General features: G+C 39.8%; 1 long non-coding RNA gene across 1 annotated transcript; it reads left to right on the top strand.

Annotated features, from left to right (window-relative positions):
• Window positions 1-15,979: 15,979 nt before the first annotated feature.
• On the top strand, window positions 15,980-21,826 carry LOC147652295 (uncharacterized). The gene is made up of 2 exons (XR_015289612.1): window positions 15,980-16,059; window positions 16,931-21,826. It is a non-coding gene; the product is annotated as an uncharacterized LOC147652295 (long non-coding RNA).
• The last annotated feature ends 1,872 nt before the right edge of the window (window positions 21,827-23,698 follow it).

Here is a 23,698-nt window from a genome sequence, read left to right as displayed (position 1 = left end):
ATAGGTTTCTGTGACTCTCACCAGTGAAGTGTTTACATAAAAGCAATTCTTTTGTACAAACATTTATATCCATGAAAGTGTTTACACATTAATCTGAAAAGAGAAATTATCACATTGTTGGGGAAAGTGTCCTAAAAGTGACACGTCAGCATGAGGATAATTAGCTTCTTAATTGCATGGCAAAGCACTCAAGGCTTCATTGGAGATCAGAGGCCCCATTGAGCTAAGCTGTTTAAAAGCAGAACTGTAGACACTTCCTTCTTCTTCCTGTTTGTATTTTCCACTAAAATATGTTTCCTAACTAAGACAGAATTTCTAGCCAAAGTAAAAGAACAATTTGGTGAAGTTCTGCTTTGGATTTTGGCTCCACTTTACCCTGAACTAGGTGAAGAGGACCTGAGTAAACAGTAAAAGTTAGTGGAGAGATCACAGAAAAATACTGTACTCCTCCTTCAGAGGAAAAAAGATTATTTACTGCATTAATATTTTAATTCCTAATTGTTTTCGTCCCTCTTGCAGTTGTCTAAGTTTAAGATGTCCTTATGTAAAAAAAAATAGCACCACAGAAGCCATGTTAGTCTGTGGAATACCTTAGTTGAATTTCCTGTATTTTGTAGAGTTTTGGAAACTAAAGCTGAGGGGGACATCAGAGAACTGCAAACTACAAGGAAGAAGAAAAAGAGTTTTAGGACTGTATTACAGTATATTACATTATGAATCATACTTTCAACTGAAATTCAGTATTAAACTTTATTAAAGTTTTTCTAAATACACTGAAAATAAGTATTTAGCTAGCCTGAAAGGGAGAAAGGAAGGTAAAGCCTCTTTAACATGGAGTGATCAGATTTTGACCTTTCCTACTGTAGTATGACAGCACAGAATCACCACTGGAGTGTGAAGCAAGTGATATTGTGGTGCCACACACTGGAGTCAGAATCAACTTACTAAGTTTGGTACAACAAAATCAGCCTGTACTTGAAAGAAAGAAAGAAAATCTGTAGTTACATTTAGGGCTTGAAAAACATCATACCCAAGGTGAGTTTACCTTGAACATTTAAAATTCTTGAAGACGTGGAGGGTGGTGATAAAACCATGGGTGAGACCTAGATTACCCTGCTTTATAATATAGAAACCCAACTTTATACTTTAGAAAATGTAACAGCAGAGAAAAATAGTGGCACATGAAAAATTTCTCTGGTTCTTTCCCTACCCCATATATTTCAGATCTATCAGAAGAGTGGTCAAAAAGTGATCAGGCTCCAGCTGAATTCACGTTTTCCCAGTTCACAAGTTATTCACCTGGAGGTTCTGCTGTGTACTGGAAATGGAACAATTTCAAGCAGTCTCACAGACCCATGTGCTGTGCCTGGGTGCTCACCACTGAAGCCAGGTTACTGCTGCCAGTTTGCTGGACTGTGTTAGTCTCTCTTTTTAATAGTTCATATGAAAAATACCCATCCAAGGGCACATAGAGTGCTTAGATGGATCATTTCCCTCTGCATTGGGTGGAATTACCAGTTCAGATGTCTTGCACTGCTTCACTGAAGGTGAAGATTTCTATCTCTTGGTCAGCAAGTGACTCAGTCTTCATTTTCCCAGGATTTTCTGCAAACAGAGAGTAATTTCTGAAAAGTCCATCTTGTACCAGAGATTGTACCTTGCCTCATCTCTCCCTTTCCAGGCTGGCCCCCAGAGTATTTGGAGTAGGCTGACCTGGGCAGGTTTTCTGGAAAACCTATGGCTGGTAGCAGCAAATCCTGCTGTCCCCTAGAGGGTCCTTCCAAAGGATCTGGAAGTGGAAAAGTGGAACAAATCATTTGTATAGAAGCAGGGAAAATGTCCACTTAATTTTGCGTGTGCGGGGGATGATCTGCACAATATTTCACTGAGATGTCTCTTTGTCTTGAAGTGTGGATTCATCTTTCTTTTATGAATTCTTTCAGAAATTACTCTTCAAAAATGTGTCAAGCCATGTAATAGATTTGTGTGGCTCTGACAAATTACAGGAAGGAACAAAAACATTTCTTTCTCCTCACTAAAAAAAAGGCCAATTTGAGACACTTTTCAATGTGAGTAGTTCTAATTTAATGGCATCTCAGTAGTCAGATCTTTTCAGTGCACCCAAAGACAAAACACAGCCATTTGCAGTGGCCTATGTGTCATTAAAAGAAATTGAACATATTGATGAATGCTCCTGAAATAATTTTTACTCTTTCCAAGACTGCAAGGGTTTTCAAAGCAGTTGCCTCAGATTTCATTTCAGACAACACTGCTATGCTTAACTGTGCCCAAAGATTTTAGCAGTTTACAGAATTCTTCACAAATATGTGCTGAGAGATGTCCAGAGAAGTGAAAATATTATCACCTGGGTGCAAAAAGATGTTCAAATGCACATCTAATGGATGGTACCATCCAGTAGAAAATGATATGATGCTCCCTTATCTTTGTAACCCTAAGCATGTCAGTGTCACAGGACTCTGAAGAGGTTTTTTTTCCCTCTTTATTTTCAATCCATTTTTGAAAAAAAAAAACAAAGCTAAAAGTAAAATCACTGAGGCAAGTTTTGACACATATGTATTCTTACTAAAATTTCTGTTGAATACTGATTTGTTTGTACAGGTTTGGTTTGTATATAATCCCGTACTTGTCACTGAAATGCTTTCCTTATCAGAAACATGACAGAGAAAATGAGTCTTCTTTAAAAGAAAACACTCAAAAAAAATTGGTAAATGTTTGTATCATGGATTCTGAGAGCTTTCTTGTTAAGCCGTATTATTTCCATTTGACACTGAGCTTAAATGAGAGCTCTTATTTCACGTCATTAGTTTATGAAATCTCTTTGGTAAGCCTGGTTTATTATTGGTCCTGCCTCTTATCCTTCTGATTTACAATGGTTGTCAATGGTTTTAGCTCCCTGTGACTTAAATGGGACCTGCAGATGCTCAGCAGTTTTAAATATCAAGCCAATAATTTTTTCCAGCAATTTATTTTACCCTTTGATTTTTCTACTCTTTTGTGAAATAGTATTTTGGCTGAAGTTCTCCATTGCTGGCTTGGATTTCCCTTCCCATGGGAATGAACCAACCTGCTTTGTAAGCAAAAGTTATCAGTTATCTCATACAAAAGGTATATTTTAGTGCTAAAAATAACTTAACTCAAACATCACAGTAACTAAGAAATCTACCAGCAAGCTCTCTGTTTGTTATTCTTTGAGATCTGTAATTTTCTTCTTAAACTTTCTTCCTCTTCTTTAATACCAGTTGTTTCAGTTATTTTTTGCTTTTGGACTGTTTTTGCTACCACACAAAAGTATGATTGGAAGATGTCTGAAAACCATACAATGTCATAATCAATGCTGTATTCAGTATGTGACACTGGTACATTTTATATCTGATTTAATATTAAATATAATATCATTATATCTAAATAATGTAGATTTTGATACATGTAGTAGGGCAGATTAGTCTCTAGTAGTTAACTATAGTTACTTTTGTCCCTATATCCCTAAACAGTTATAAAATGAGTTGTAGCTTTTTACAGATAACTGAAGTCACTGGAGTGCTGTTCACCAGGTGCTGCTTTGAAGTGCAGAGCTATGCACAGGTAACAGCTCTGTCAGATTTTGTTTCTTGATATAAACCATCATCAGCTCACCCACAGCCACTTTGCTGTTCTTTGGATTTTATCTTGATTTAGGATTTTTGTAATATATATTTTTTAATGCAGGTTCCTAAATTCTCTGTTTGTACTCAAAATTATTCAGCCTTGCAAGTGTATTATTCAGTTCTTGCAAAATGCTTGGAGGTGCAGTTTCAAAGCAAGATATATTAAAGAGCTTTGTGGTGTTGTTCAAGTAATGATCTCCCTGAAGTGATATTCAATTCACACTGTGTCTACTTTGCTAATGATGGCCTGAGATACTGGTAATTAGATCTGTATCTGTTTAGTTTTTCAGAGGAAGAGGGAACCAGGAGAAGCCAACAGGAGAAAAGGAAAGGCTACATGATGGCCCTAGAGATGAAGTTTTTCAGTGTCTTAAAGACAAAGGTCTCTATCTTCCTGGTTTGTAATGTAGACACAGGAGTAACAGGAGGAAATCTTAAGAAAAACTCTTAATGTGATGTAAAAAAGCCTCAGTGATCAGCAACTCTAACCATTAATAAACACCCAGTTTCCATTGCATATGCATTCATGTCAATGGCAGATAATTTGATGCATGGATGTAGCAGAAGGAGAATGTGTGCAGTGTGTCTGAAGGGCCTCAGCGCAGAGATAAAGGTGAAATGAAAATTTGGAGATGAGAGAAGCTGTGAGGGAAAGTGAGGAGAAGTCAGGAAAGAAAGATTGACTCAGACACAGGTGTAAAGACATGGAACTGAGAACAGGATGGCTAAAGTACAAGAAAGGCAGACAGGGAAAATAACACAAGAGGAAATGAAAGAAAGAAAAATTGCAAAGAAAGTTGAAAGAAAATCAGGAAGAAGAAAGATAGGGGAAAATAGGGCATATTTGTGTTGCTCTCAAAAAGCTGTGCACTGGCACACTACAAAGAGTAGAAAAACATAAAGAATTCCTTTTTCCTTCTGCAGGGAGCAGATTTGTGAAATTGAGGCTGGGAAATAGTTCTCCAAATAGTGCTTTTGGGCACAGTAAAAATAATTATTTGTCTCTAAAAATTGCAATGTGAGCAGAACGTCACTGGGGAAGGGGCTGGTGGGAGAGTGTGGTCCTAGCAATGCAGTGATTGCTTTAAGTAGCAAAGCCACATGCCAAACTATTTAATTTATGAACAGATCTGACACCAAACCCTTACTTAAGTGTTTCAGTGGGATTGCATGATCAAACCTGACAATGCTTTTATTTATCTGCTCAGAACTTAGCTTTGCTTGGGCATCAGCCCCCAAACCCTCCCCAGCACTTTTATCAACCCCAAGTGTACTTTGTGGCAGCACAGGTTTTGGCAGGAGGCTTTTGGAAGCAGAGCCCAAGTACAGGAGATGCTGCTGGACCCCATCTCTGTGGGAGAGGAACTGGAACCAGACAGCAAGAGGGATTTCCTCTTTTGGGCTTCCAGGAGCTACATTTTGGGACACATCAGGAAGCTGCATTGTTTATATGTCAAGTAGTCATGGGCCTGCACCTGTCTTTAGAGATTGCTTTGATATCTGAGATCTTGTAAGCCATTGTGTTTTCAGGTGTAGCTTTAAATCTAAACCATTTTTCTGAGGTGCAGATAGCATCATGCACTCAAAATGAAAGGCCACATCCTGGAGGATGCCAAAGATCTTCTAATTTTTGTCAGAATTTTATTTGTCTTGGATTTGTTTCGAAACTCACCAATTCCTGGTAGAATATAGCTTTTGCTTACTAGCAAATATTAGAATTGGAAAGAACTGTTTCTTTTAATTTTATTAATATAAACATATAAAGAGTCTGCCTAGAAAGGCATGTAGAAAATGAACATATGAAGAGTTAACACACTTAAAAATCTCTTTGGTTGTCAGAATAATTAATGTTTCCAATAAACATGCTAATTAGTTGACATGGAGAATAATCTTCGTGTGTACATGTTGGACTTTTTCATATTATCCTGAATGCAAACACCACCTTATCATATCCTTACCTTTGAACACTACCTCTACATCATTTCCTGGGTTTAGACACTTGTTATTGACTATACAAAGAGCAGCAAAAAGACTTAATAAAATCTGACAGCAGGCAGCTTTTCCTGCCTGGAAAGATTAAGTGCTTAGCACTTTGCATTTCAATTACCTAAAACTAATGGAAAAAAATATTTTACATTTTAGCCCTTTATTGGGCAAATTGCTTGGAGGAAAAAATATTTCTGATCTACAATTACGTTATTCTTTTAAAACTGGTAAAAAAGTGGATTAATCTATTGGCTGCAATATATAACACTGCTTTTTTAATTAAGCAGATATTATGCAAATTTTAATCAATACTATTGTTTGTCTTCTCTTTGCTAATTCAGCCATTGCCAGAATTTTAGCTCTTTCCTAATCTAAAAGTATATTTTAGAGCTGCTTGTATAAATCATTTCCTATAAGTCATGGCTATTCTAATCTTCATAAATTAACTAAAATGCTTTCTTATGCTTACCAAGGCCCATAAATGAATGTAATCAGTAGAGACTTTTCTATTTGAATGGTCATTATATGGAATAAAACACCAACTTGAATTCCAGTTCTTCATTTGTTCTGTTTGAACTCAGAGTTTTTCATGCAGAAGAATGGTTATTTAAAGCAGCATATACAAACAACTTGAATCACACTGTTTACTGAATACTCTCTCCATAAATTATAATTATATCCTTCTTTCTCAGTACTGCATATTTCAGTTTTAACAAGTGCAACAAATCTCTTGGCTTATGGATAAAGGACTTGCCAATTTAAATATTTGAAGTGCTCTCTTGCAGAGCAATCATGTATTTCCCTGCAGGTACATCTTGGTTTAAATACTGTTAGTAAGAGTAAAAAGATCATTTTCGATCATGATGGGAATGATGCAGAACATGGCTGGAAATGATATATGAAGTATAGCATAATTTTAAGGGTAAAGGCCTTGATGTTTCTGAGTTACTCAGTCAAATATTCCCCCTGTAGCTGTTGATGACATGTCATGAGTGATATTGCCCTTTTAGCCTGGGCAGTTGCCAGCATTACCCTCATTTATCCTCTTCCTTTGGGACTAGAAATGATAATAGGGGTGAAGTATTCCTTTGGAGGAACCATATTTATTAACAGATTGCACAAAATCTTCCTCCCTTTGAGTGCAGTGGAGGTGAGCTGCTCTTAGGGATGCCTCAGCAGCAAGTCCTTCACTAGAAGGGACAAAATTCAATCTGCTCCACACTTGCTCTTGCTACTTTCTTTGGTTTTGGCATGTCCTTTCTGCAGAGCTCTGATTATGTCACCAGTGCTGAGCAAGGGCTACTTGTGGGAACACCAGACAGTTACCTAAAAACCAAGGTGTTGGGGTCTAAATTCATTTTCTCACTGTAGTACAAGAGAACTGCTTTTCAAGAGACAGAGGTCTGAGGGAATCTGATAATTTTGGAGGCATTACTGCGTGAGGCTGAAACTCTCCTTTACATGAAAATGGTTGAGACAACATTCAACCCAAAGTTTCTGTTATCTTTGTGATTATGGAGCTTCCCAAGGGTGTGAGAAAAGGCTCAAGTAGCACAGGAACACAAACCAGTTTATTCTGCTCCTTGATTTCCAAATGCAAGGCACATCCAGCTGCCAGTAATTCATGTATTAAAACAAGAGCAGCATTTTCCTTTATAAATTCCTGACCAGCTTTGTTTTAATTTTTCTGAGAAAAATGCAGATGCAATTTTGTTGCAGATTTATTTTGGTTTCAAGCTAGTGATATGCGGTATAAATACTGCCTGGTATCTCCACATTACTTCATGAAGTAGAAAAGTGATTCCATAAGATTTTATAAACTGCCTCACAGGGATGTGAGCAGCAGTCTGTCAGATGACAAGGTGCAGTGGCTCTGGAATAGCTCTGCGCCTGGGATATGGGTGATGGATCATCCACTCACCAACTCCCTGAACTATCAGGGGATATATTTGACTGATTTTCAGTTAGGGAGCATGTAATCTCAATGATTGTCCTGAAAAAAAATTAGCATAGCTCCAAGTGTGAGATCCATCCCAGGGATGGAGCCCTGTGGTCCATCCCACATTTCCTCATGATGAATACAGGTTTGGAAAAATTACTAAGTGAACCTTTACTGTAACAAGGAGTCAGTTAATGTGTTGTAGCATTGGAGGAAAATTATGATGAGAAAATAAAAAAAAGGCATTTTGTAAGCAGGAACTTCTCATTTCTGATTTTTTTTTCTGTTTAAAGTGGAGATATACACTTGAAACTATTTATTTGTTAATGTTGATGAAAGCATTTTACACCGGTTGAACTTTTCTCTATCTCCTCTACTTTGCTGCAGTCTAACACAAAATATACATTTTCAACCCTATGATTTTAATCAGGCAGGCAAAGTTATTTAATTAGTACTTTAGTAGATAAGTTACTCCTCAATGGAAAGGGTTGCATGAAAATATGTTTGGTAGTGTTTGCTATATGTTGCTATCATGAATGCATTTACTTCAGAGTCTGTATAATCATAATCAACAGTTAGAAATCTGCAGCATGGAGAAGATAATAGAGTAGTTTGAGATTGCTGCTCCTGACAAGATTCTATTCTCTTATAATTTTTAAATACCTCTACAGAGGTAAGGGGTAGTAAAAGGGGAAAAAGGGGAGTTCCTCAGGCAGAAGAGCTCTGGGCAGAAGTTAATGCATAATCTCCAGTATCTCATAAAATGTGCTTATTACCGACAAAAAAAAAAAGAACAGGAAAAGAGTATTGTGGAAGAGAATTATGGCTGCTGTCTCCCCCTTGTCCTGGCAACACAGAAGCATCACCTCTGAGACCACAGCCTTGAAGCAAACAGATAGTTTCAATTATCTAATTTTTACAATGAATGAGACCTGTTTATTGGAAATCTATATGTGGATGGCAATGGCAAATGGTACCTGTGAATATATCCAGTGCAGTGCTGTTTAATTTACAGCCTCCTCTGAACTATAAAGTAGCAATGTTATTTCTAGAAATGAACACAGGCAGTATAAGTAGCTGTGGCAGAATAAGCAAACTTTGTCTTTCTTCTTAATGGCTTTAAGTTGTTTGCATTTATATTTATTTGCAAGTGAGCCATGGCTGGAGATCCTCCTCTAGGGGTCAGGGCCTTTTATGCTACAGTGAATAACTGAATACTACTACTGTTTTGCTGAAAGTCTGGACAAAGTTCATAACAAGATGCCACATGTGAAAAACAAGGAAATAAGGGTCACATTTGCAGCAGCAACAGATTAATAGATCAAACAGACAAGATGACAGCAGCTCGTGACAGCTCTACCAGGAATTGTTCTCAACAATGCAGTGGCATTTTACCATTAAACGGCTCATTGTAAGTTTTGCATGTGATTTTGCTCTTTGTCCCTAAGTTATGTACACAAAAAGGATGGCCAAAACCTTATTCTTGGCCTCTATTTGACAGAGAGGCTTTTATGCAGTGAAATATCTTGCTCAAGTCAGTAGAGGAATTGCTCTGGGTTAGGTAGCCCTTGTGACACGAGGTGTCTTGTCACCTGCAAAACACATTTTGACCATAACCTTAATCCTGCTGCTGTGGGAAATCTCTAGGATAAGCAAAGCCCCTGATAACTTGAAGGTTAGGATAAGGGCAGTTTCTGAAAAGACACTGGAGAATGAGGAACATCCAGAATGGCTCGTTCCTTTGTGTCCTGGGTTCCTGTCCTGGCTATCAATTGCTCCATGTCCAGTTAAATTGTTGCACTATTGTAACAGACAGGAACAAGTCTAACAAAGGCACACAGGTAGGGGTAAGACTATCTGATAAATGGAATTCTAGTCTACAGGGGCTTATAGAAACTACAAGCTACTGCTTCTGCTGGCTGACAGGAATGGGGACCGTGCTGGTTATCAACCACAGGAGGGGTGAAGTCTGCAAACATTTCACAATTCTTTTTCCTTTACAGTGGTGTAACTCCCTTCTCATGTGAATTCAGCTTTAACTGTTTGATTCTTACTGATGTGTTGAAATTCTTGCAGGAATAGAGAGTTTATCATCTGTGTCTCATTGGCAAGAGAATTCAGGTGTTGTTACATTTTCTTTCTATGAAGATATTGACTAGGTGACCAGAAACTGAGCAGGTGTGGCATAAGCACTGTTTCCCTTCATTACTCCTAGGAAAGGCATCTTTCAGATTAGAAATCAATTAAAGAAATTAGCCTTTTCCTTGGAATTGAGCTCAGGGAGACATGCAGACTCTCCTGGCCAACACCAAAGACAGGTGAAAGATAAGCCTTAATGTACTCTGGTCTGACAAATGCTCTGGCTCTGGCTTTCTGCCTGCAGAAACAAACCATTAACTAGAAGGAAGGAACAAGTTTTGGAATTGTGGCTGGATCTTGTGTATCCCTGTAAACCTAAGGACCAAAAAAATCTTAGGCAGAAGGCATTTTCAGAGTAGTTCTCTTTTATGGGAGATCTTGCCAATATAAGTGTGGAAATCTCCCAGCATGAGATTGGAATGTCTCACCAGCATGGCAGACAGTGCATCCCTGAAAGCATCTTGTGGATTTATCTACCCTTTGGTCTATAAATGAACATCAAATGGGAGTGGAACTCTTGTAGAAGACCCAACCACCACCCCTTGAGTAGTTATCATTAAAGCCTGCCAAGGAGCACATATGAGCTCTGGTAAAAATGCAAATGCAGTCAAAATCTTTGAGAAAATATTAGAAAGGTGAATAATTAAAACTCTGTGTAAGGTAGTGTAGGGACTATGAGAATGAGGAAAAGCTTTGCAGAGCCTGCACAGCTACCTGCATATATGGGGGTGACACACTGACACGGTGAGCACAAAACAGCTGCACATGAATTGTCACCAACATTTCTGGTTCCCTTTGCAGCACAGCTCAAAGGCTACTTCTGACCTTGGTGGGGCTGCTTCTTCCTGCTATCTGCACAACTTAGATATGGTAAAAACACAGCTAGAGCAAGCAATCCCAGGCAATGTGCTTTGGGATCCTGCTTGAGCATGGAGGTTGGACCAGATGATCCACTGTGGTCCCTTCCAACCTAACCCTGTGGTTCTGTCATTCTCTGAAATCAAAACCAGAGACAGAGATTACATGTGGGCAGTTCCGGTACACTAATGGCACAAGACAATTAGAAAAAGTAGGATTGCATATTATGTTGGACAATTAAAAATGGGTCCCTAGAAACTGCATTTGATCTCAAGTTTCAGTAATGGCACTCCATGTGTTTGACTTCAGAACTATTGATCTAAAACTGATCTCTATTTTTCAATGGCAGATAATGACTATTAGAGAGCCATGAAGGAAGCCATGACTGCTGGTGGCCAACATGCTACCCTGGAAAGAGGTATTCTGAAAAGAGGCCTGCATCTATGGTAAGATAGGAAGTCTCTTATTGATATATTCTGCCAATTTAGACACAAAGATAATCAGTCTTTCAATAAAATGGCAGCCTAACATCCAGATCAATAACTGGGTCCCTCTCTGGCAGATAGAACAGAGTCAACCTTTTGCTGATATTTGGTTAACAGATATAGAGAATGCCAGTCAAAAAGATCACATCTGCATTACTTTTACTGGATACTGATCAAAGAAGATCCAGTGTTTATTAACCAGGGAAATGGGCTTGAAGAGAAAGAGAAATGTAAATGTTCTGTTCAAGGCAACAGAAGGCTCAGAGGTGAACCAGTCAGCAGCAAGTGAATATCCCTCCTTTACTGGGAGCACTGGTGCACAGGCCATTCCTGCTGCTTTTCCCTGGCTCCTGCTGCCTGCCCAGAGTGAGGGTGTGATGGCACATGAAACCTTTCTGCATGGGCACACAACACCCCTTGTATAGCACTCAGCACTTCCTGTGGGCATGGAGAACATAGAACACTGTTCTTCCCTTTTGCCTGCAGTGCAGAAGAGAAGAGCTGCTGGGAACTTTTTTGGAATGGAAAATACAAGGAAATCCTTCTGTTCAACAGCAGCATGTCTGTGATACTGACCTCAGAAGGACATAATAACTCTAATGTATTTTCACTAAAGATAAACCCAAGATTTAATGGAATAGTTGAGCTGAAAACTCTGCAATGTTTGAATCTGGTATTTCTAACTTTGCCTTCCTTTTGCCTTATACAAGCTACAAGATTTATTAAAATTTTGTGTAATTACAGCTTTGACCTGTAAAATGTGCATGGATGATTTCAACATCAAGGATGGTACAGCCTTGAGATACAAACTTTAAAGGAGCCTGTGAGTTATATCCTCAGTTATAAATCTTCATGGGATTGATACTTGATGGAAGAGTGCAGTCTGCCACAGCACAGGGTGGGATTTGTCACTCTTACTCAAATTTAGTGAGTACATTGCATTCTGAGTCTGCTCACTGAAATCTGAGAGAGATGATGAAACACAGTCCTTTCCAAAGAGCATCCCAGAAAGGTGTATAAATAGGTACTAGAACCCACTGGAAAATAGATGGATGTAGGTAACGCTTAAAGGTTTATTTTGTGTCCTGACAAAAAAATGGATACTTTAAGATAATATGAGGGAAGATTTTCCCATGCTATTATGCATTTAATTTCATTTTTATGGCACAGTTTTTCATACTATACATGGTAACTGAATGCAGCACCTGGATTAAAAACATTTATGTCTTGTTTCCTATGGAGGGAAATCAATCCTCTCCATTCCTTGATGTATTTCCTATGGAAGAAAATCAATTTAATGTATTTTCTTTTATGCGAGTTGGTTAGTGACTGTAGGAGGGGGGGAAATTATAAGCTTTATGTGAGTGTAATGAAAGAAAGTTCTTTTGGCTGGCAATTAAAATAATTAAATTTAGAATGAACACAATTATGCTTTCAAGAAGGATCCAGGAATGCAGTTTCTGTGAGGTTTGAAATGGACTTTGTAGTGAGCCAGGACAGTCATGTATCAGCCACCAGAATTAATTCAAGGAGACTGCAAGGAAATGAGTTTTAGTGAAAGCCAAATTTGATAGGTGACCAAATGCCAGTTCAGCCTCCTGAGAATGTTCCTCTGGTACTCACTAAGGGATGATAATAAAACCAGCCTCACTGAAAAACATCCAGAAGGTCTTTATAAAAAAAAAAAAAAGATGCTCTTGTCTCTATTGTGTGAATGTTTTGTTTTCTTTTTCCCCAAAGAATTGATGATTGAAAACAGGGAGATAACTCGTTGTGGTTTGGTTCAAGGCAAGAAGAGGGGATCATGCAGCAGTGAAAAAATGTATTACAAAATAAAAATAGCCTGATCAAAGTTATCTTGATCTCTGATGGAAACAGAAACTCTGCACCATGCTGAAGGAAATGAAATATGGAAATTCAAACATCCCAATTTCAGCCTCAGCCTCCCTCTGTCACCCTGGTGAGTGTCCAGCTCTGGGCGTGCACATGAAGCCCAGAGAACGGCAGCGAGGGGCCTCCCTGGGGGGACACGTGGCAGGGGAAATGCTCAGAAGTAATACTCTTCATGGATAGGAAACTGCAAAGAGAAATCCATGCCTCTGAGGATTTAATAAACCCATGGCAGAGGCCAGAGACAGACTGGATTTCCATGAACAACCATTTCTTTCATTAGAAACTGTTCTGAAACACAAACTTTCTGTTGAGAAACTGCATTTCTCCAGGAGAAGCTTCCCTGGGCAAATTTTAGTATTCTGAAAGAACCAAACAACAAAATTGGGCTTTACTGGTATACTCCTCTTAGGCAGAAGCAGACACACTCCCTTTGCCAGTGGTGTTGATGTCAGTGATTTTTCAGGCATTCACAGCCATGTTGCTGCTTCAGCCACTGGTAATTATTCAGTCTTAAACAGCAAACTCTTATTTACGTAATGAGGTAATATTCTTTGAAGTAGTTCTCATAAAATGACACTAAACTTTGCTGCATTTAATATCTTTTAATTTCTTTGTTGCAAATCTGCTGAGTTTAGGAGTAAACATTTTAATCATTTTTCTCTGCAAGTCCACAAATCAAGATGCATTCTGTCTGACAGCCCCTCATTTGTAAAGATGTCAGTCAGATCTTGTCTTCAGCAACATCTTTCTTATAAAGCTGTCATTTTGAGGTGTTTTCAGTCAAGAGGAGAGGAAGCATTAGAAATCAGAGCTTGGGATCTGGGTGTAATATATAGATGGGGATAAAATAACCACCAAGAATGCTCTGCACCCACGACTGGGGCATGTTAGCACCTCCTGCTAAGGTCGGGCAGACTCACAGTTTTGCCTTTGCTTTCTCAGAGCTGCTTTCCCTCCTGCTGCCTCCCACAGGGGCTGGGGGCATAGATCCAGCCTTGGGTGGGCAGGGAGAGGGCAGGAGGGTGCTCAGAGAGGTCTCACTTCAGGACAGGTCACCTTCCCCCAGAATGTCTCCTGGAGAAAGCCTTTCCCGTGCTCATGCCCTGTAACTGCTGCTTGCTGCTCCTCAGGGTGAAGCTCCCATTTCCTCCTGTGCTGTGCTTCCCCAGGAGCTGGGAGCTGTGCTTCAGGCGCCTGCTGTGTGCTCTGGGTGCATTGCTGATACAGTTCAGTTTAGATTTCAGCTGCCCTCATCAGCTGAAATCTAAAACACCAGTGTGACCGAGGTCAGGAAGGCTCAACAGGCTCTTTTTTTATTTTCACAGGAGCAAATAGCACTTAGAGTTCTTTTTCATGCCTCCAGGCAGTATTCAGCCAGGAAACCTCTGCCTTCTGGGTCCACCCATTCTCTCAGCTGGAAAAAAATGGTTGATGTTTCTGTTTAAACAAGAAGCCCTGAATCAGCTTCAGAGCTGGGGCAGCCCACGAGGGGCATTTAGCAGGTGCAATGTCCTGGGCTGCCTTTTGGTGCTGCTTTGGGCAGCATCTGTGGTGTTCCACCACTGTGAGACCCAGGCACAGCCCTGGGGAGGAGGAGTCTTCTTCCCACTGTCAATAGCTGGAATTAAACCTGGTGACTGCAGTGATCTCTTTCCTCCCTACCAAGTGAGAGTATGGACAACAGGTAAAGCCCATCTGTGATTTGATTTATGGGACAAAAGATATTAGAAGAGACAACACAAAAATGAGGATATTGCATGATTTCCTTTATACTATTTTCCCTTGATGTTTGCACCCTTTGCAGAGAACAGCAGGTAAGGTGCAAAGTCCCCCAGAGTTTCATGGAGAGGAGGAGGAAATGAGGAAAATACTGCAATATCCATGAAGTTAGTGGGAAAATTTTACTGGTTTCATTCTGTCTCAGACCACCAAAATTTTTTTCAGCACTCACACACTTTATATAAGTAATTACGCTATAGCAGATTTGGCCCTCAGCATTTCCACTGTGAAATCTTAATTTATCTGGGACTAATGTTTTACATGGTGTATAGAAAATAATTTCAACTTTTCTCCAACTAAAGGGAAAAAGGAGCTGGCATTAAATAGATGTTTTGGATCATATGGAAACTTTGGTTTATGTCAAGGTTATTGTTCCTCTAGAGTGATAATAGAAATTAAATAACCTGAAGAATTTGTATTTTGGGGAAAAAATCACTCACACCTAACTTATTATTATTAATGACATAGTTCAGATCATTGATTTTACATCCCAAATGGTTTAGCTAATGATTACAGAAAGGCCTTCAAAGGTTGTATATTAATGACATCAATTATCACAAATGATAGTCTTTATGAATTGTCATGAATATCAAGTGACACTTAGGATATGAACAACAATAGCATGTGATGTGGGAAGTTATGTGAAACAATTAAGGTCATGAAAACTTTGCTCAGTACCTCTTTTAAAAAAAGGTTATTCAATTATAATAATGGTCAATTCTCAGCAGAAAAAAAATAAATCCTTCATCTGATTTCCTTCTGGGCATTTAGTAATGGAGCACCCACCTGCTGTGTAACATTTTATCACGTCTTTTCTAGTGAAAACAATTTGCACTGGCAGCACTAATTGAGTGGAAGCTTTTACACAGTATTTTTTAAGGTATAAATACTCTGAGTTTTCCATGCAACCACATTCCTTGCTATCAAATTCCTCAGTTGTAACAGGAATTTTTAAAAGTCTAATTTTACTAATTTTTTAAAGGAAAAGACAAAAACCAAGTGATAAGGAATAAGGAATGAGGGAATGTGTGATGCTTCATTATGTGTCTGTTGCGCCATGTGATGGGTTTTGGTTGGGCTTGTCCCTGACCCTCTGGCTTTGCCAACCTTACACACACAGCTTGTGTAAGGTTTCAGGAGCAGCACACTGCACTTCACAGCTGAGGCAGAGTGACAATTAGTGCTTGTGATTAATTAGTCCACAATGCTTATTTGTGGAGAGCCCAAAGCCCATCAAGTCTCCCAGCTCCATGTCCTCTGCCCAGGGAGCTGCCCTGTGGCATGGTTCCCCTCGTGGCAGTGGGGACAGCACGAGGTGTGGCTGCCTTGGGGTTCAGGGCTGGGTGACTCCCTGCCCCCCGTGCTGGGCAGCCCGAGCTTTGGGCTGGGGGAGGGCACTTTTGAGGGACACTGAGCTGGGCAAAAGGCTGGGGGGAGCCACCACCTGTGGGAGGATGCTGCTCCTTTGGGCTGCCCTCTGTGCTGGGCTGTGCATGGGAGTGACCCTGAGTTATCTTCACTGTGAGCTTTGAACAGCTCACAGGTATTGCTGTATTTCACTGTAAAGAAAAAAAGAAGTTAAAACTGAGTCCTTTTTTAGCTGAGAAGATGAACTGTAAGAGTTTTGCTTTTAGGAGGCTTATAAATGCTTATGAGCCCCACGGATCTGTTTAATGCTCTGTTCCACTGCAGTTTCCCTTTGAAGTGAGAGACTTCTGATAAAAGCGATGTACTTTACGCTTAGAGCAGGATTTATATTGTGGTGAGATGTGAAAAGCCTTGGCCAAGGATCTGGAGCTCATTGCACAAGTTCCTGTGGACAGGCAGATAAAGGCTCTGTCCCGAGGAACACCCAGGCTGCACCAAATGTCAACAACCTGCTTAACTGGGGAGAACAAATTATGGTTAAGGGCTTGTTCTTCAAAAGAGCTCCTGAGAAATGGAATTCATCTATTCTGCTGCCTTTTCTGCATGGCCTAATAAGAATCCCATAAAGTACATCAAAGGGGAGCTAAAGGGAACTGCTGTGGTGAGAACAGGGTTTGCTCCAGCTGGGAGAGGACTGAAACCAAATGGGTGCTGGGGAGATTCATACTCCCTCACATATGTGACGTTAGATCATGGGCAGAGGTGAAGATCTGCACTGTTTTTCTTGGAATCATATTATTACTAACATTTTCCTACAGTTTCTGCCTTGGACTGATCTGTTGCCTCCACGTATGCCTGTAGAGATGTGAGCCTGGAGAATGTTTTGCCCGAGCGAAGAATCTGTGGAATTGCACGGGGCAAATTCCTGGGGGTGGCACTGCCATAAGGATGTTTTTTCACTTCTGCAGACTTCCAAAAGAGTGATTTAAAGTGTTTGCTGACATGGTGCCCAGTGGCATCACAAAGGCCACTGCTCAGTTTAGAAAAGCAGAGAAGTTAAATCACATTTCAGGCTCTGGGATGGTTTCTCTGTGGTTTTAGGAAAGCTGCTTTGCTGCTGTCTGTCTCCTTTGAGGAATGGAGGGCAGTGATGCTTATCAGCTTCACAAAGACTTTGTGATAATTAACATTTTAAGATGAAAAGCTACTTTATTTTGTAACAGGATTTTGGATATTGTGTCTGCTGATTGGAGGCAAGAAGAGCAATAGATGAAATTGCTCAAAGACAAATCCAAATAACTTCAAACTCCACTGAGGTTTAAATAAACCCACTGGAGCACATTAATTTTTCTTAGTAATAATGTAGAAATTAATGTAATAACTTAGAAATAGTATTATAATGGACAAATATAAATTTTAAGTCTCACCAGCTCAGCTCAGCTCTGCCTCCTTTCTTGTGCAGTGGTGCTATGAATTTTCTTTTCAGATTGCCAGCTACTGATGCAGCTTCACATCATCTCTTGCCATTAAACTCTGGTTGAGTTCAGTTTTAAAGCAAAACTCTGAAGGGTGGGTGTATAAAGGAAATGGACACTTTGAATTTTGTGTTTGAACTCTGGTTATCCCACTTACCTTTTCAATGTTTATTTCAAGCACAAGCTCTTTTTTTGTGCCCTGTGGTCCTGTATATCATCTTGGATCCAAATTAATGAAAGTACCAAAGCAATCTCCAGCTCCATGGCTTTGACATTTTGGCACCTCCTCATTCCTTATTTGAACGGAGTTTGTGACTAAAAATTGTAGTGTCATCCACAATGCTGAAAAATAATTTGGTTCAAACAGATTTCAGTCTCTTCAAGGATCAAAAGTGTAATAGATGAAAACAGAGTATGTCAGGGGGTTTGAGTGTTGACTTGAGACATGCCAGACCCAAATTTCCTGCTTCTTCCTTGGAGTTAAAATGAAATGCTAAAGATACACTGGGCAGAATCCAAAGTAAAATAAAAAGTCCTCCTACCATGGTGGTAGAAATCTTGTGCCCTCTGATCTCTTGCCCTGGGTTTCTGATGATAGTTATTTAACACATTTAACACATTTCAGAATACTTTCTTCTGTGTGCATGCAGCTGATGTGAACCAGCCTACAAGAGAAACCTGAGCATTCAGTGCTCTGCCTTGGTACAGCATGAAAGACATGAAGCAATTTAATGTTATTAATTACTAGCTGGCTGATTAGATTTACAAGAAATTGTTAAACCTTAAACCCCCCAAACAATCATTTTTCACCCCCCCAAAAAAGGGAATTTATTATGCCATTAACTCTTTTTCCTAGCAGGTTTTTCAAAGTGAAATCACTAACTGCTATAAAATTTTTATTGCACATTTTAATTTATTTTTCTCTTCAGTTAGAGAATATCTCAAAGATATATTTTGGTGCTCTCTACTGTTGTTATTTGCTATTCATAAAGAAAATATTTGTAGCTACTTATTCTATCCATTCTAAATTTGAAACCTGTGCCACTTTTGTTTGTTTGTTTGTTTTGTTTGTTTTGGGGGTTTTTTTTGTTTTGTTTTTTTTTGTTCTGGAAGGTCAGAGACAAGTGATATCACTTGAGAGTTTAGTTTTTAGAGGACTGAATGGGAAAGACCAGATGCCTTCTGCAGACGTGTCAACAGAGGGGAAGGGGATGAAGGTGAAGGCAAAACAGCAACAATTGAAGGCATTTTAGTGCTAAGACTACAAAAAAGGAGTATGGATTTACCTTGCTTGAGGCATCCAGGTTAGGAAGGTAATTGCATTGGGATCTCTGCAGTCAGCAGAGAGTCAGAGATGCTTTCAGGGGGAATGATCTTTTTCTGTGTATTACATGGGGTCAGCTGCAACTACAATTCTATCCAAGTGCTCTAAAATGCCCCAAGCAAGGCAAAGCCTCGGTGCTTGTTAGCGCTGCTTTAAGTGGTTTATGCTCTGCTTTCTGAAGCAGCTGAGGATGCAGGTGCCTCTGCCTAAGCACCCACTTTCAGAAGCTCCAGAATGTAAATTTTCACAGGGGTAAGAGTTTTCCTGCATGGTGGAAAACCATTCTGTGAGAAATATCTGGTGTGAGAATAAAGTACCAGGCTTGCGTGTTTACTTTATGCGGATAACTACGCAAGGGATCTGGGGAAAGGGACTAAATATTTCAGAATGATACCAACTGCTTTTTGACCTCAGCATAGATTTAATGCTCAGTTCCAGTGCAGGGGGACTCCAAGCTGCTGGAAGTCTGAATTTCTGTAAGGATGTGAAACTTCAGCATCAAAAAGGCAGGCTCTGATACTTGTAAGAGGAATGTAAAAGTTTTTGACAGAGAAGTACATAAACAGAGACCAAGTCTGGGTGTTGATTGTATGAATAATGAATATTTCCCAAGTGCTTAGTGCAAGGTTCTCATTTCATCCAGTATAAGGGGCATCTCTGTGGATAAAACATCTCAGGTATTTTCAAACCATCAATCCTTTGCAAAATCCCTGGAAGATTTCCATGCAGTTGCAAGTAGTAATTGGCATAGGAGAATACAAAAAAGAATCAATATTAAAAACATCTTCATAGCTCAGAAAATCTAGTCTTGGAGTCAGATTAACCCAAGCTTCAGAAATATTTAAACAGTGAAGTGCTAGTTGCCTCTCAGTGGATTTGGCAAATGGACATTTCCACTCTCTGTTGTCCAGGCTGCCAACCCCTTTTTCCTGCTGTGTCTGAATTTGTCCTCCCTGGTCAACCACCCCAGGCCATCAGGACTTTAGTGAGCATGGCTCTGGGCAGCGTGATGGCCACACTGGGCCGTTGTGCTCAGAGAAGGAGGGGATCCAGTTACAAGGTGCTTTCTATTCCTGCCTGAAACATTCTGGTTGTCACTTCAGGCTCCCCCCTAGCTCTACAGCACAGGGATGTGTGGCCAGTCACACGACTGTCTGAGCTGTTAGAGCTCCCATGCTCTTCTTTAGTGGGAACTGCAGCTGGAGCCAGGGACTTGTGCAAAGGGATGAGCATTTCCAGCAGCTGGTACTGTTGGGCTCCAGCACTGCTGAAGAGAGTTTATGGGATTGCCTTTGAAACTTACTGCACAGATGAGACTCAGCCTGTTTTCTCTCTTTCAGTCCTGTCAAATACTGACTGACTGCGCTTTCCCTGCAGCTGATTGTCAGGATGAGATACCAAAACAGGAAGAGCAGACTTTCATTATTTACGTGTCAGACAGAGGGGTATGCAGCAAAAGGAGAAGATGGGAAGTATTAAATCCCTCAAGCAAAATGCTTAGGAAAACACTAAGGCATTGCTAAAGGCAACTGAGTGCTACATCTTGGTGCACCAGCTCTGCTGACACCCCCTGCACCCACACTGCAGGCAGGAGGTGTTTGTGAGATGAAAAATGTGGGCATGGTGTTGAGAGGTCACATGTCTCTTAACTGTCACCCCCTTCATCCCATAGTAGATTATCTATAAGACAAACAAAACTTAGCATTGCTTTGCTTCCCTGGTGTTCCCAGTCTGGGCCTGTGTCACTCTATGTGTGGTGGAGAAGGAAAGGTGGGAATTATGCTATTATAGATAATAATCATTCAATACATCTTCATTTTCCTTTATGTATGTATAGTGTAAGTGAAATTCAAGCAAGGTGATGATTTAGGAACTTTAAAATAGCCCTTGTGGTGAAAAAATTTGCCAAAGCCTGCTTCTGCACAGGTCCATCTGCAGCTGCTGCACCTCTGCCTGGCATTTCAATGTCCCTCAGAAGGGACAAACCCAAGTGTCACACAAACTCACAGCAGGAGACAAGGAGCAAATGTGTTAAAGCCTGCTATGCTTGCAGGTTTGGTTTCTGTCTTGGTAAACTGTCATTCTCCTGACCAGCAGAAATGGTTTGGGTGGGATGAGGATGGCTCACAGTCCCTGCACCACGTGTGAGCTCATAGGTGTGACTGGGGCTTTCTGGAAATGGATCCCAGTCTGACTGGGCTACAGGATGGAGTGAGAGCAGCTCTGGAACCAAATTCAGACCTCACTTTTGCACCCATGCCTGCTGTCAGAATATGCTGGGACAGAACTGAAATGCTGCAGTGTTGAGCCCTTCCCTATAACCATTTTAATGTTGTTTTGCAGCCACCTAAAAAAGCAGAATTTCTTTAAAGGGACAGACTCAGACCATGCTGCGATGCCTGTGTACTGCAGCATGGCAGGTACAGCTGTGTCCCCTCCTCTGACATGTTCCTCAGGTGGATTTTATAAGCAGATGAATTATGAATGAGTTTCAGTTGTCAAGAGAATCCCAAGGAAAACATGACATTGAGCATCACGCCACTCGTGGCATCCAGAAGTTATTTGAAAATTAATGGAAGATTATTTCCCACTCAGCTCACACAGACATCTGAATCTGGGTACTGCCAACTACTGCAATGTTTTACATGAGAGCATGTGCAGAATGTTTTTAAAAGAAGAGATATACTTCTGGCTGTGTAAAAAATAATCTTTATGCAACTGTACAATTAGCAGTTTCAGCAGTGAATCTGCAGTTCATCAGTACAAATGTTTAATGTGCAAACATTGTGAATTCATTGAAAGCTTATTTAATAACATGATGGGAGCAATGCTTATATACTTTAGTGAGAATAAACACACATTTAATTTTATGTCATCATGAGAGCTGGTTTTAATGTTGTTAATCCTTTTCTAAAGATGAAATGTCAACAACACATATTCCTTGCTATAAGAATAAATTAATATTGATTAATGTGAGTGACTTAATTTAAACTGTATTGTCATATCATGCCACTTAGATTTCTTCTCAATTATTTTATAAACAAGAGAAGCTTCAGTCCACAAATAGATGAATAATTATATTTATTTTAATTTTTTTATAGCTACCTTTTTCAAGGTTTTCCTCATCTGTATCCATGAAACTTTGAGCCTTGGTAAAACTCTCATGCAGCAGATTTTATCCAACTAAATTTGTCCTTAGTGTAACACAGTAGAACATGTCATTATGGGTAACATTCCTCTCTTTCTATTTGCGTCCATATTTCAGTAATTGCATTAACCTTGGCCACACACTACAGGGCTTTCTGGGGGTAGAGTAGTAAATATTTAGTTAAATTCTAAAATCTTTATGGGTCTGATGTGTTCAAGGAATTAAAATATTTATATTAAAGTATTAAAATTTAGCACAATGCCTGTGCTAAAGTTACTCTATCATGATTCTCTCAATTGCTTCTTAATGTGTGAATGAAGAAGTTCAAAGCATGAAGGAAAAAGTTCCTAATCTATGTAATTTCTTAACATTTTCCCATCTCTTCACACATATATGAAAGAAAACAGCAGGCTATGTAATCTTTGAAAAAAATCTTCTGAGGTATAGAGGCTGTGAGTGTGGTGTGAACCAATGGTGTGTTTGGGCTCTTTTGAGTGAGTGCTTTGTGGCATCAGGTAATACATGAAGGAGAGAAAAAAGGGACCAAAAAAAATGCTGTTTATTAGGATTTTTAGAAATTTGTTGTAAATATCACCATGGCAAAGAAGGTTCTGAATACCTCTAGGCTACAGCAGAAAGATTAGAAGGGATGCTGTAGGAAAGTTGTATAATTTCTCCATTTCCAGGGTAAAACTGGCAAGAATGGGAGAATTAGTTGGATAAGAAATCTTAGTGTTGCTGTGTGATTGGCACAGGCAGCGTTGTGGTGCTCTGTAAATCTGCCATGACAATGGCTTTCTACTTTTTGGGTTGCATTTCCCAGATCCCAAATCAGCTATGGAGTGTAATCACATGCTAAGTCTGTCTTTGTTCAAGATGCTCTTGAGGATGCTTATCTTTCAGGGGCTTCAGTGGCACAGAGCCGATATTCAGAGACAAGCACGTATTTAAGTGCTTTTCCAAAGTGTGCTGCTCTCCTGAGTAAGAGCAGTGCCGTGGAAATGTTTCAGAGAAGGAAACAACTCCCTGCTATCTGCTTCTGCTTGATCACAGCCTTTTTTGATCTGCACTGCCTGTACTTTTTAATGGACTGCTTTCCAAGTACACCCATGAAATGTCACTTATCGCCGCTGAGGAGCAGAACGCTCTGGCGTTGCGGGGAGAGCGGTAATTCGGGAAAGAGGAGGTATAGCTGTGCCCAGGAGGCATCGTGTGGCTCCGTGTAACCCAGATCCCTGCTCCTTTGAATCCTTTCCAAGCACTGCAGTGCAAATAACTAATAATAACAGAGCTGTTGCTGGGGGAAAGAATCATCCTTGTAAGTAAGTTCACATCAGATGGAGTGCAAACTTGAACGTTAGACGGGGCGGAACAAAGCAGGAACCGTAAGCTTCTTAGATTTGCAGAGGCAGTTTTGTATGACTTTTCTCAGCTTCCTGTGAGGAGAAATATTTTCAAAATGGGTCTGATTGCTAATCTGATTATGCCAGCTCAGAAGTTAAATTGAAACATGAAATAAATGAAGGCTTTTGGAGTTATGAATTAATTAAAAAACTAATTAGGACAGATAAAAGAAATGCAAGTCAGGGGATTGTTTTTCTTATCTTGGAATAAGAGCATTTAAATTGAAAAGATGACA

The sequence above is a fragment of the Cyanistes caeruleus genome, chromosome 7, assembly GCF_971803275.1.
Source record: "Cyanistes caeruleus chromosome 7, bCyaCae1.hap1.1, whole genome shotgun sequence".
NCBI classification, from domain to species: Eukaryota; Metazoa; Chordata; class Aves; order Passeriformes; family Paridae; genus Cyanistes; species Cyanistes caeruleus.
This window is presented reverse-complemented; position numbering and strand designations above follow the sequence as displayed.